This window comes from Schistocerca piceifrons, chromosome 1 (assembly GCF_021461385.2).
Source record: "Schistocerca piceifrons isolate TAMUIC-IGC-003096 chromosome 1, iqSchPice1.1, whole genome shotgun sequence".
Lineage (NCBI taxonomy): Eukaryota > Metazoa > Arthropoda > Insecta > Orthoptera > Acrididae > Schistocerca > Schistocerca piceifrons.
Genome location: NC_060138.1, coordinates 319,233 through 333,739, shown reverse-complemented (window position 1 = coordinate 333,739; position 14,507 = coordinate 319,233).

The following is a 14,507-nucleotide window of genomic DNA, read 5'->3' as shown; positions in this document are numbered from 1 at the left end:
CTAGTTATAGATTCCGATGATTCACTTCAGGTTTACTGTATCCCTTGGACCTTCTTATTGACGACGAATTCCAGAAATTGCATGGGAATTTAATAGTAAAGGCACAATGCCAACTAAAGTACAAGAAGACTGACCCTTCCTATTGTCTATGATTTGAACCATTCCTGTGACACTAGTTATAGATTCCGATGCCTCACATCATTTTTACTGTATCCCTCTGACCTTCTTATTGACGGTGAAACACAGAAATTGCATCGGAATTAAATAGAAAAAGCACAATGCCGACTTAAGTACAAGAAGACTGACTCTTCTTACTGTCTATGTTTTGAACCATTCCTGTGACACTAGTTATAGATTCCGATGCTTCACTTCAGGCTTACTGTATCCTTCTGACCTTCCTATTGCAGATGAAACACAGAAATTGCATCGGAATTAAATAGAAAAGGCACAATGCCGACTTAAGTATAAGAATACTGACTCTTCTTACCGTCTATGTTTTGAACCATTCCTGTGACACTAGTTATAGATTCCGATGCTACACTTCAGGTGTACTGCATCCCTTGGACCTTCTTATTTACGATGGAGCAAAGAAATTTCATCGGAATTAAATACAAAAGGCACAATGCCGACTTAAGTACAAGGAGACTGACTCTTCTTACTGTCTATGTTTGATCAACTCCTGTGACACTAGGTATAGATTCCGATGCTTCACTTCAGGTTTACTGTATCTCTTGGACCTCCTTTTTTACGATGAAGCACAGAAATTGCATCGGAATTAAATACAAAAGGCACAATGCCGACTTAAGTACAAGAAGAATGACTCTTCCTAATGTCTATGTTTGAACCATACCTGTGACACTAGTTATAGATTCCGATGCTTCACTTCAGGTTTACTGTAACCCTCTGACCTTCTTATTGACGATGAAACACAGAAATTGCATCGGAATTAAATACAAAAGCACAATGCCGACTTAAGTACAAGAAGACTGACTCTTCTTTCTGTTTATGTTTTGAACCACTCCTGTGACACTAGTTATAGATTCCGATGCTTCACTTCAGGTTTACTGTAACCCTCTGACCTTCTTATTGACGATGAAACACAGAAATTGCATCGGAAATAAATACAAATGGCACAATGCCGACTCAACTAGAAGAAGACGGACTCTTCCTACTGTCTATGTTTTGAACGAATCCTGTGACACTAGTTATACATTCCGATGCTTCACTTTAGGTTTACTGTATCCCTCTGACCTTCTTATTGACGATGAAACACAGAAATGGCATCGGAATTAAATAGAAAAGGCATAATGCCGACTTAAGTACAAAAAGACTGACTCTTCTTACTGACTATGTTTTGAACAATTTCTGTGACACTAATTATAGATTCCGATGCTTCACTTCAGGTTTACTGTATCCCTTGGACCTTCTTATCGACGACGAAACACAGAAATTGCATCGGAATTAAATAAAAAGGCACAATGCCGAATTAAGTACAAGAAGACTGACTCTTCTTACTGACTATGTTTTGAACCATTCCTGTGACACTAGTTATAGATTCCGGTGCTTCATTTCAGGTTTACTGTATCCCTAGGACCTTCTTATTGACGACGAAACACAGAAATTGCATCGGAATTAAATAGAAAAGGCACAATGCCGAGTAAAGTACAAGGAGACTGACCCATCCTATTATCTATGTTTTGAACCATTCCTGTGACACTAGTTATAGATTCCGATGCTTCACTTCAGGTTTACTGTATCCCTCTGACCTTCCGATTGAAGATGAAACACAGATATTGCATCGGAATTAATTAGAAATGGCACAATGCTGACTTAACTACAAGAATACTGACTCTTCTTACTGTCTATGTTATGAACAACTATTGTGACACTAGTTATGGATTCCGATGCTTCACTTCAGGTTTACTGTATCCCATGGACCTCCTTTTTGACGATGAAACACAGAAATTGCATCGGAATTAAATACAAAAGGCACAATGCCGACTTAAGCACAAGAAGAATGACTCTTCCTACTGTCTATGTTTTGAACCATTCCTGTGACACTAGTTGTAGATACCGATGCTTCACTTCAGGTTTACTGTACCCCTCTGACCTTCTTATTGACGATGAAACACAGAAATTGCATCGGAATTAAATACAAAATGACCAATGCCGACTTAAGTACAAGAAGAATGTCTCTTATTACTGTCTATGTTTTGAACCATTCCTGTGACACTAGTTATACATTCCGATGCTTCACTTCAGGTTTACTGTATCCCTTGGACCTAATTATTGACGATGAGACACAGAAATTGCATCGGAATTAATTACAAAAGGCACAATGCCGACTTATATACTAGAAGACTGACTCATCTTACTGTCTATGTTTTGAACCATTCCTGTGACACTAGTTATTGATTCCGATGCTTCAGGTTTTCTGTATCCGTTGGACCTTCTTATTGACGACGAAACACAGAAATTGCAACGGAATTAAATAGAAAAGGCACAATGCCGACGTAAGTACAAGAGAACTGACTCTTCTTACTGTCTACGTTTTGAAACATTCCTGTGACACTACTTATAGATTCCGATGCCTCACTTCAGGTTTACTGTATCATTAGGACCTTCTTCTTGACGATGAAACACAGAAATTGCACCGGAATTAAATACAAAAAGCACAATGAGGACTTAAGTACAAGAAGACTGACTCTTTCTACTGTCTATGTTTTGAACCATTCCTGTGACACTAGTCATAAATTCCGATACTTCACTTCAGGTTTACTGTATCCATATGACCTTCTTATTGACGATGAAACACAGAAATTGCATCAGAATTAAATAGAAAAGGCACAATGCCGACTTACGTACAAGAAGACTGACTCTTCCTACTGTCTATGTTTTGAATCATTCCTGTGACACTAGTTGTACATTCTGATGCTTCACTTCAGGTTTACTGTATCCCTTGGACATTCTTATTGACGATGAAACACAGAAATGGCATCGGAATTAAATAGAAAAAGCACAATGCCGACTTTAGTACAAGAAGACTGACTCTTCTTACTGACTATGTTTGAACCATTACTGTAACACTAGTTATAGATTCCGATGCTTCACTTCAGGTTTACTGTATCCCATGGAACTTCTTATTGACGTTGAAACACAAATTTGCATCGGAATTAAATACAAAAGGCACAATGCCGACTTAAGTACAAGAAGACTGACTCTTCTTACTATGTTTGAACAACTCCTGTGACACTAGTTATAGATTGCAATACTTCACTTCAGGTTTACTGTATCCCTTGGACCTCCTTTTTTACGATGAAACACAGAAATTGCGCGGAATTAAATACAAAAGGCACAATGGCGACTTAAGTACAAGAAGAATGACTCCTCCTACTGTCTATGTTTGAACCATTCCTGTGACACTAGTTATAGATTCCGATGCTTCACTTCAGGTTTACTGTATCCCTCTGACCTTATTATTGATGATGAAACACAGTAATTGCATCGGAAATAAATACAAATGGCACAATGCCGACTCAACTAGAAGAAGACGGACTCTTCCTACAGTCTATGTTTTGAACGATTCCTGTGACACTAGTTATACATTCCGATGCTTCTCTTCAGGTTTACTGTATCCCTCTGATATTCTTATTGACGATGAAACACAGAAATTACATCGGAATTAAATACAAAAAGCACAATTCCGACTTAAGTACAAGAGGACTGACTCTTCTTACTGTCTATGCCTTGAAACATTCCTGTGACACAAGTTATAGATTCCGATGCCTCACTGCAGGTTTACTGTATACCTTGGACCTTCTTATTGACGACGAAACACGGAAACTGCATCGGAATTAAATAGAAATGGTTCAATGCCGACTTAAGTACAAGAAGATTGACTCATCCTACTGTATATGTTTTGAACCATTCCTGTGACACTAGTTATAGATTCCGATGCTTGACTTCTGGATTACTGTAGCCCTCTGACCTTCTTATTGACGATGAAACACAGAAAATGCATCGGAATTAGATACAAAAAGTACAATGCCGACTTAAGTACAAGAGGACTGACTCCTCTTACTGTCTATGTTTTGAAACATTCCTGTGACACTTGTTATAGATTCCGATGTTTCACTTCAGGTTTACTGTATCCCTTGGACCTTATTATTGACGACGAAACACAGAAATTGCATCGGAATTAAAAACAAAAGGCACAATGCCGACTTAAGTACAAGATAAATGACTCTTCCTAATGTCTATGTCTTGAACCATTCCTGTGACACTAGTCATAGATTCCGATGCTTCACTTCAGGTTTACTGTATCCCTCTGACCTTCCTATTGAAGATGAAGCAAAGAAATTTCATGGGAATTGAATACAGAAGGCACAATGCCGACTTAAGTACAAGAAGACTGACTCTTCTCACTGTCTATGTTTGAACAACTCCTTTGACACTAGTTATGGATTCCGATCCTTCACTTCAGGTTTACTGTATCCCTTGGACCTTCTTATTGACGAAGAAACGCAGATATTGCATCGGAATTAAATAACAAGGCACAATGCCGAATTAAGAACAAGAAGACTGACTCTTCTTACTGACTATGTTTTGATCCATTCCTGTGTCACTAGTTATAGAAACCGATGCTTCACTTCAGGTTTACTGTATCCCTCTGATCTTCTTATTGACGATGAAGCAAAGAAATTTCATGGGAATTGAATACAGAAGGCACAATGCCGACTTAAGTACAAGAAGACTGACTCTTCCAACTGTCTATGCTTTGAACCATTCCCGTGACACTAGTTACACATTCCGATGCTTCACTTCAGGTTTACTGTATCCCTTGGACCTTCTTATTGACGATGAAACACAGAAATTGCATCGGAATTAAATAGAAAAAGGCACAATGCCGACGTAAGTACAAGAGGACTGACTCTTCTTACTGTCTATGTTTGAACCATTTCTGTGACACTAGATATAGATTCCGATGCTTCACTGCAGGTTTACTGTATCCCTCTTACCTTCCTATTGAAGATGAAACACGGAAATTGCATCGGAATTAAATACAAAAGGCACAATGCCGACTTAAGTACAAGAAGACTGACTCTTCTCACTGTCTATGTTTGAACAATTCCTGTGACACTAGTTATACATTCCGATGCTTCACTTCAGGTTTACTGTATCCCTCTGACCTTCCTATTGAAGATGAAACACAGAAATTGCATCAGAATTAAATATAAAAAGCACAATGCCGACTTAAGTACAAGAAGACTGGCTCTTCTTACTGTCTATGTTTTGAACCATTTATGTGACTCTAGTTATACTTTCCGATGCTTCACTTCAGGTTTACTGTATCCCTTGGACCTTCTTATTGACGATGAAACACAGAAATTGCATCGGAATTAAATAGAAATGGTACAATGCCGACTTAAGTACAAGAAGACTGACTCATCATACTGTCTATGTTTTGAACCATTCCTGTGACACTAGTTGTAGATTCCGATGCTTCACTTCAGGTTTACTGTATCCCTCTGACCTTCTTAATGACGATGAACCACAGAAATTGCATCGGAATTAAATACAAAAGGCACAATGTCGACTTAGGTACAAGACGACTGACTCTTCTTACTGTCTATGTTTTGAACCATTCCTCTGACACTAGTTATAGATTCCGATGCTTCACTTCAGGTTTACAGTATCCCTTGGACCTTCTTATTGACGACGAAACACAGAAATTGCATGGGAATTAAATAGAAATGGTACAATGCCGACTTAAGTACAAGAAGACTGACTCATCATACTGTCTATGTTTTGAACCATTCCTGTGACACTAGTTGTAGATTCCGATGCTTCACTTCAGGTTTACTGTATCCCTCTGACCTTCTTATTGACGATGAACCACAGAAATTCCATCGGAATTAAATACAAAAGGCACAATGCCGACTTAAGTACAAGATGAATGACTCTTCCTACTGTCTATGTTTTGAACCATTCCTGTGACATTAGTTATAGATTCCGATGCTTCACTTTAGATTTACTGTATCTCCTGAAATTCCTATTGAAGATGAAACACAGAAATTGCATCGGAATTAAATACAAAAGGCCCAATGCCAAATTAAGTACAAGAAGAGTGACTCTTCCTACTGTCTATGTTTTGAACCATTCCTCTGACACTAGTTATAGATTACGATGCTTCACTTCAGGTTTACTGTAGCCCTCTGACATTCTTATTGACGATGAAACACAGAAATTGCATCGGAATTAAATACAAAAGGCACAATGCCGACATAAGTACAAGAAGACTGACTATTATTACTCTCTATGTTTTGTACCATTCCTGTGACACTAGTTGTAGATTCCGATGCTTCACGTCAGGTATACTGTATCCCTTGGACCTTCTTATTGACGATGAAACACAGAAATTGCATCGGAATTAAATACGAAAGGCACAATGCCGACTTAGGTACAAGATGCCTGACTCTTCTTACAGTCTATGTTTTGAACCATTCCTCTGACACTAGTTATAAATTCCGATGCTTCACTTCAGGTTTACTGTATCCCTCTGACCGTCTTATTGACGATGAACCACAGAAATGGCATCGGAATTAAGTAGAAAAGGCACAATGCCGACATAAGTACTAGAAGACTGACTCTTCTTACTGTCTATGTTTTGAACCATTCCCGTGACACTAGTTATAGTTTCCGAAGCTTCACTTCAGGTTTACTGTATCTCTCTGACCTTCCTATTGAAGATGAAACACAGTAATAGAATCGGAATTAAAAAGAAAAGGCACAATGCCGACTTAAGTACAATAAGACTGACTCTTCCTACTGTCTATGCTTTGAACCATTCCTCTGACACTAGTTATAGATTCCGATGCATCACTTCAGGTTTACTGTATCCCTCTGACCTTCTTATTGACGATGAAACACAGAAATAGAATCGGAATTAAATACAAAAGGCACAATGTCGACTTAAGTACAAGAAGACTGACTCTTCCTACTGTCTATGTTTTGAACCATTCCTGTGACACTAGTTATACATTCCGATGCTTCACTTCAGGTTTACTGTATCCCTTGGACCTTCTTATTGACGACGAAACACAGAAAAAGCATCGGAATTAAATACAAAAGGCACAATGCCGACTTAAGTACAAGAAGACTGACTCTTCCTACTGTCTATGTTTTGAACCATTCCTGTGACACTAGTTATAGATTCCGATGCTTCACTTCAGGTTTACTGTATCCCTCCGAACTTCTTATTAACGATGAAACACAGAAATTGCATCGGAATTAAATACAAAAGGCACAATGCCGACTTCAGTACTAGAATACTGACTCTTCTTACTGTCTATCTTTTGAACCATTCCTGTGACACTAGTTATTGATTCCGATGCTTCACGTCAGGTTTACTGTATCCCTCTGACCTTCCTATTGAGGATGAAACACAGATATTGCATCGGAATTAAATACAAAAGGCACAATGCCGACTTAAGTACAAGACGACTGACTCTTCTTACTGTCTATGTTTGAACAATTCGTGTGACACTAGTTATAGATTCCGATGATTCACTTCAGGTGTACTGTATCCCTCTGAGCGTCTTATTGACGATGAAACACAGAAATTGCATCGGAATTAAATAGAAAAGGCACAATGCCAACTAAAGTAAAAAAACATTGACTCTTCCTACTGTCTATGTTTTGAACCATTCCATTGACACTAGTTATAGATTCCGATGCTTAACTTCAGGTTTACTGTATCTCTCTGACCTTCTTATTGACAATGAAACACAGAAATTGCATCGGAAATAAATACAGAAGGCACAATGCCGACTCAACTAGAAGAAGACGGACTCTTCCTACTGTCTATGTTTTGAACGATTCCTGTGGCACTAGTTATACATTCCGATGCTTCACTTCAGGTTTACTGTATCCCTCTGACCTTCTTATTGACGATGAAACACAGAAATTGCATCGGAATTTATTGGAAAAGGCACAATACCGACTTAAGTACAAGAAGACTGACTCTTCTTACTGACTATGTTTTGAACCATTTCTGTGTCACTAGTTATAGATTCCGATACTTCACTTCAGGTTTACTGTATCCGTTGGACCTTCTTATTGACGATGAAATACAGAAATTGCATCGGAATTAAATAAAAAGGCACAATGCCGAATTAAGTACAAGAAGACTCACTCTTCTTACTGACTATGTTTTGAACCATTCCTGTGACACTAGTTACAGATCCCGATGCTTCACTTCAGGTTTACTGTATCCCTCTGATATTCTTATTGACGATGAAACACAGAAATTACATCGGAATTAAATACAAAAAGCACAATTCCGGCTTAAGTACAAGAGGACTGACTCTTCTTACTGTCCAAGCCTTGAAACATTCCTGTGACACAAGTTATAGATTCCGATGCCTCACTGCAGGTTTACTGTATCCCTTGGACCTTCTTATTGACGACGAAACACGGAAATTGCATCGGAATCAAATAGAAAAGGCACAATGCCGACTTAAGTACAAGATGACTGACCCTTCCTATTGTCTATCTTTTGAACCATTCCTGTGACAATAGTTATAGATTCCAATGCTTCACATCAGGTTTACTGTATCCCTCTGTCCTTCTTATTGAAGATGAAACACAGAAATTACATCGGAATTAAATACAAAAGGCACAATGCCGACTTAGGTACAAGAAGACTGACCCTTCTTACTGTCTATGTTTTGAACCATTCCTCTGACACTAGTTATAGATTCCGATGCTTCACTTCAGGTTTACAGTATCCCTTGGACCTTCGTATTGACGACGAAACACAGAAACTGCATCGGAATTAAATAGAAATGGTACAATGCCGACTTAAGTACAAGAAGATTGACTCATCCTACTGTCTATGTTTTGATCCATTCCTGTGACACTAGTTATAGATTCCGATGCTTGACTTCAGGATTACTGTAGCCCTCTGACCTTCTTATTGACGATGAAACACAGAAAATGCATCGGAATTAGATACAAAAAGCACAATGCCGACTTAAGTACAAGAGGACTGACACTTCTTACTGTCTATGTTTTGAAACATTCTTGTGACACTTGTTATAGATTCCGATGTATCACTTCAGGTTTACTGTATCCCTTGGACCCTATTATTGACGACGAAACACAGAAATTGCATCGGAATTAAAAACAAAAGGCACAATGCCGACTTAAGTACAAGATAAATGACTCTTCCTAATGTCTATGTCTTGAACCATTCCTGTGACACTAGTTATTGATTCCGATGCTTCACTTCAGGTTTACTGTATCCCTCTGACCTTCCTATTGAAGATGAAGCAAAGAAATTTCATGGGAATTAAATACAGAAGGCACAATGCCGACTTAAGTACAAGAAGACTGACTCTTCTTACTGTCTATGTTTGAACAACTTCTTTGACACTAGTTATAGATTCCGATCCTTCACGTCAGGTTTACTGTATCCCTTGGACCTTCTTATTGACGAAGAAACACAGATATTGCATCGGAATTAAATAACAAGGCACAATGCCGAATTAATAACAAGAAGACTGACTCTTATTACTGACTATGTTTTGAACCATTCCTGTGTCACTAGTTATAGAAACCGATGCTTCACTTCAGGTTTACTGTATCCCTCTGATCTTCTTATTGACGATGAAACACAGAAATTGCATCGGAATTAAATACAAAAAGCTCAATTCCGACTGAAGTACAAAAGGATTGACTCTTCTTACTGTCTATGACTTGTAACATTCCTGTGACACAAGTTATAGATTCTGATGCCTCACTTCAAGTTTACTGTATCCCTTGGACCTTCTTATTGACGACGAAACACAGAAATTGGATCGGAATTAAATAGAAAAGGCACAATGCCGACTTAAGTACAAGAAGAATGACTCTTCCTACTGTCTATGTTTTGAACCATTCCTGTGACTCTAGTTATACTTTCCGATGCTTCACTTCAGGTTTACAGTATCTCTTGGACCTTCTTATTGACGACGAAACACAGAAATTGCATCGGAATTAAATAGAAATGGTACAATGCCGACTTAAGTACAAGAAGAATGACTCATCCTACTGTCTATGTTTTGAACCACTCCTGTGGCACTAGTTATAGATTCCGATCCTTCACTTCAGGTTTACTGTATCCCTCTGACCTTCCTATTGAAGATGAAACACAGTAATAGCATCGGAATTAAAAACAAAAGGCACAATGCCGACTTAAGTACAATAAGACTGACTCTTCCTACTGTCTATGTTTTGAACCATTCCTGTGACACTAGTTATACATTCCGATGCTTCACTTCAGGTTTACTGTATCCCTTGGACCTTCTTATTGACGACGAAACACAGAAATAGCATCGGAATTAAATACAAAAGGCACAATGCCGACTTAAGTACAAGAAGACTGACTCTTCCCACTGTCTATGCTTTGAACCATTCCTGTGACACTAGTCATAGATTCCGATGCTTCACTTCAGGTTAACTGTATCCCTCCGAACTTCTTATTGACGATGAAACACAGAAATTGCATCGGAATTAAATACAAAAGGCACAATGCCGACTTCAGTAGTAGAATACTGACTCTTCTTACTGTCTATCTTTTGAACCATTCCTGTGACACTAGTTATTGATTCCGATGCTTCACTTCAGGTTTACTGTATCCCTCTGACCTTCCTATTGAGGATGAAACACAGAAATTGCATCGGAATTAAATACAAAAGGCACAATGCCGACTTAAGTACAAGACGACTGACTCTTCTTACTGTCTATGTTTGAACAATTCCTGTGACACTAGTTATAGATTCCGATGATTCACTTCAGGTTTACTGTATCCCTCTGACCGTCTTATTGACGATGAAACACAGAAATTGCATCGGAATTAAATAGAGAAGGCACAATGCCAACTAAAGTACAAAAACAATGACTCTTCCTACTGTCTATGTTTTGAACCATTCCATTGACACTAGTTATAGATTCCGATGCTTAACTTCAGGTTTACTGTATCCCTTGGACCTTCTTATTGACGATGAAATACAGAAATTGCATCGGAATTAAATAAAAAGGCACAATGCCGAATTAAGTACAAGAAGACTCACTCTTCTTACTGACTATGTTTTGAACCATTCCTGTGACACTAGTTATAGATCCCGATGCTTCACTTCAGGTTTACTGTGTCCCTCCGACCTTCTTATTGACGATGAAACACAGAAATAGCATCGGAATTAAATACAAAAGGCACATTGCCGACTTAAGTACAAGAGGACTGTCTCTTCCTACTGTCTATGTTTTGAACCATTCGTGTGACACTAGTTATAGATTCCGATGCTTCACTTCAGGTTTACTGTATCCCTCTGACCCTCTTATTGACGATGAACCACAGAAATTGCATCGGAATTAAATACAAAAGGCACAAAGCCGACTTAAGTACAGGATGGATTCTCTTCCTACTGTCTAAGTTTTGAACCATTCCTCTGACACTAGTTATAGATTCCGATGTTTCACTTCAGGTTTACTGTATCCCTCTGACCTTCTTATTGACGATGAAACACAGAAATTGCATCGGAATTAAATAGAAAATGCACAATGCCGACTTAAGTACAAGAATAATGACCCTTTCTATTGTCTATATTTGAACCATTCCTGTGACACTAGTTATAGATTCCGATGCTTCACTTCAGGTTTACTGTATCCCTCTGACCTTCCTATTGAAGATGAAACACAGAAATTGCATCGGAATTGAATACAAAAGGCACAATGCCGACTTAAGTTCAAGAAGATTGACTCCTCCTACTCTCTATGTTTTGAACCATTCCTCTGACACTAGTTATACATTCCGATGCTTCACTGCAGGTTGTCTGTATCCCTTGGACCTTCTTATTGACGATAAAACACAGAAATTACATCGGAATTACATACAAAAGGCACAATGCGACTTAAGTACAAGAAGACTGACTCTTCCTACTGTCTATGTTTCGAACCTTTCCTGTGACACTAGTAATAGATTGCGATGCTTCACTTCAGGCTTACTGTATCCCTCTGACCTTCTTATTGACGATGAAACACAGAAATTGGATCGGAATTAAATAGAAAAGACACAATGCCGACTTAAGTACAAGAATACTGACTCTTCTTACTGTCTATGATTTAATCCATTCCTGTGACACTAGTTATACGTTCCGATGCTTCACTTCGAGTTTTCTGTATCCCTTGAACCTTCTTATTGACGATGAAACACAGAAATTGCATCGGAATTAAATACAAAAGGCACAAAGCGACTTAAGTACAAGAAGACTGACTCTTCGTACTGTCTATGTTTAGAACCATTCCTGTGACACTAGTTATACATTCCGATGCTTCACTTCAGGTTTACTGTATCCCTTGGACCTTCTTATTGCCGATGAAACACAGAAATTGCATCGGAATTAAATACAATGGGCACATGCCGACTTAAGTACAAGAAGACTGACTCTTCCTACTGTCTACGTTTTGAACCATTCCTGTGACACTAATTATAAATTCCGATGCTTCACTTCAGGTTTACTGTATCCCTCTGACCTTCTTATTGACGATGAAACACAGAAATTGCATCGGAATTGATTACAAAAGGCACAATGCCGACTTAAGTGCAAGTGGACTGACTTTTATTTCTCTCTATGTTTTGAACCATTCCTGTGACACTAGTTATAGATTCCGATGCTTCACTTCAGGTTAACTGTATCCCTCGGACCTTCTTATTGACGATGAAACACAGAAATTGCAACCGAATTACATACAAAAGGCACAATGCCGACTGATGTACAAGAAGACTGACACATCTTACTGTCTATGTTTTGAACCATTCCTCTGACACTAGTTATGGATTCCGATGCTTCACTTCAGGTTTACTGTATCCCTTGGACCTTCTTTTTGACGATGAAACACAGAAATTGCATCGGAATTGAATAGAAAAGGCACAATGTCGACTTAAGTACAAGAAGACTGACTCTTCCAACTGTCTATGCTTTGAACCATTCCCGTGACACTAGTTACACATTCCGATGCTTTACTTCAGGTTTACTGTATCCCTTGGACCTTCTTATTGACGATGAAACACAGAAATTGCATCGGAATTAAATAGAAAACGCACAATGCCGACTTAAGTACAAGAGGACTGACTCTTCTTACTGTCTATGTTTGAACCATTTCTGTGACACTAGATATAGATTCCGATGCTTCACTGCAGGTTTACTGTATCCCTCTTACCTTCCTATTGAAGATGAAACACGGAAATTGCATCGGAGTTAAATACAAAAGGCACAATGCCGACTTAAGTACAAGAAGACTGACTCTTCTTACTGTCTATGTTTGAACAATTCCTGTGACACTAGTTATACATTCCGATGCTTCAATTCAGGTTTACTGTATCCCTATGACCTTCCTATTGAAGATGAAACACAGAAATTACATCAGAATTTAATATAAAAGGCACAATGCCGACTTAAGTGCAAGAAGACTGGTTCTTCTTACTGTCTATGTTTTGAACCATTTCTGTGACACTAGTTATACTTTGCGATGCTTCACTTCAGGTTTACTGTATCCCTTGGACCTTCTTATTGACGATGAAACACAGAAATTGCATTGTAATTAAATACAAAAGCCACAATGCCGACTTAAGTACAGGAAGGAAGACTCTTCCTACTGTCTATGTTTTGAACCATTCCTGTGACACTAGTTGTAGATTCCGATGCTTCACTTCAGGTTTACTGTATCCCTCTGACCTTCTTATTGACGATGAACCACAGAAATTGCATCGGAATTAAATACAAAAGGCACAATAACGACTTAAGTACAAGATGAATGACTCTTCCTACTGTCTATGTTTTGAACCATTCCTGTGACATTAGTTATAGATTCCGATGCTTCACTTCAGGTTTACTGTATCTCCTGACCTTCCTATTGAAGATGAAACACAGAAATTGCATCGGAATGAAATACAAAAGGCACAATGCCGACTTAAGTACAAGAAGACTGACTCTTCCTACTGTCTATGTTTTGAACCATTCCTCTGACACTAGTTATAGATTCCGATGCTTCACTTCAGGTTTACTGTATCCCTCTGACATTCTCTTTGACGATGAAACACAGAAATTGCATCGGAATTAAATACAAAAGGCACAATGCCGACATAAGTACAAGAAGACTGACTATTATTACTCTCTATGATTTGTACCATTCCTGTGACACTAGTTGTAGATTCCGATGCTTCACGTCAGGTATACTGTATCCCTTGGACCTTCTTATTGACGATGAAACACAGAAATTGCATCGGAATTAAATACGAAAGGCACAATGCCGACTTAAGTACAAGAGGACTGACTCTTCTTACTCTCCGTGTTTTGAAACATACCTTTGACACTAGTTATAGATTCCGATGCTTCACTTCAGGTTTACTGTATCCCTTGGACATTCTTATTGACGACGAAACACAGAAATTGCATCGGAATTAAATA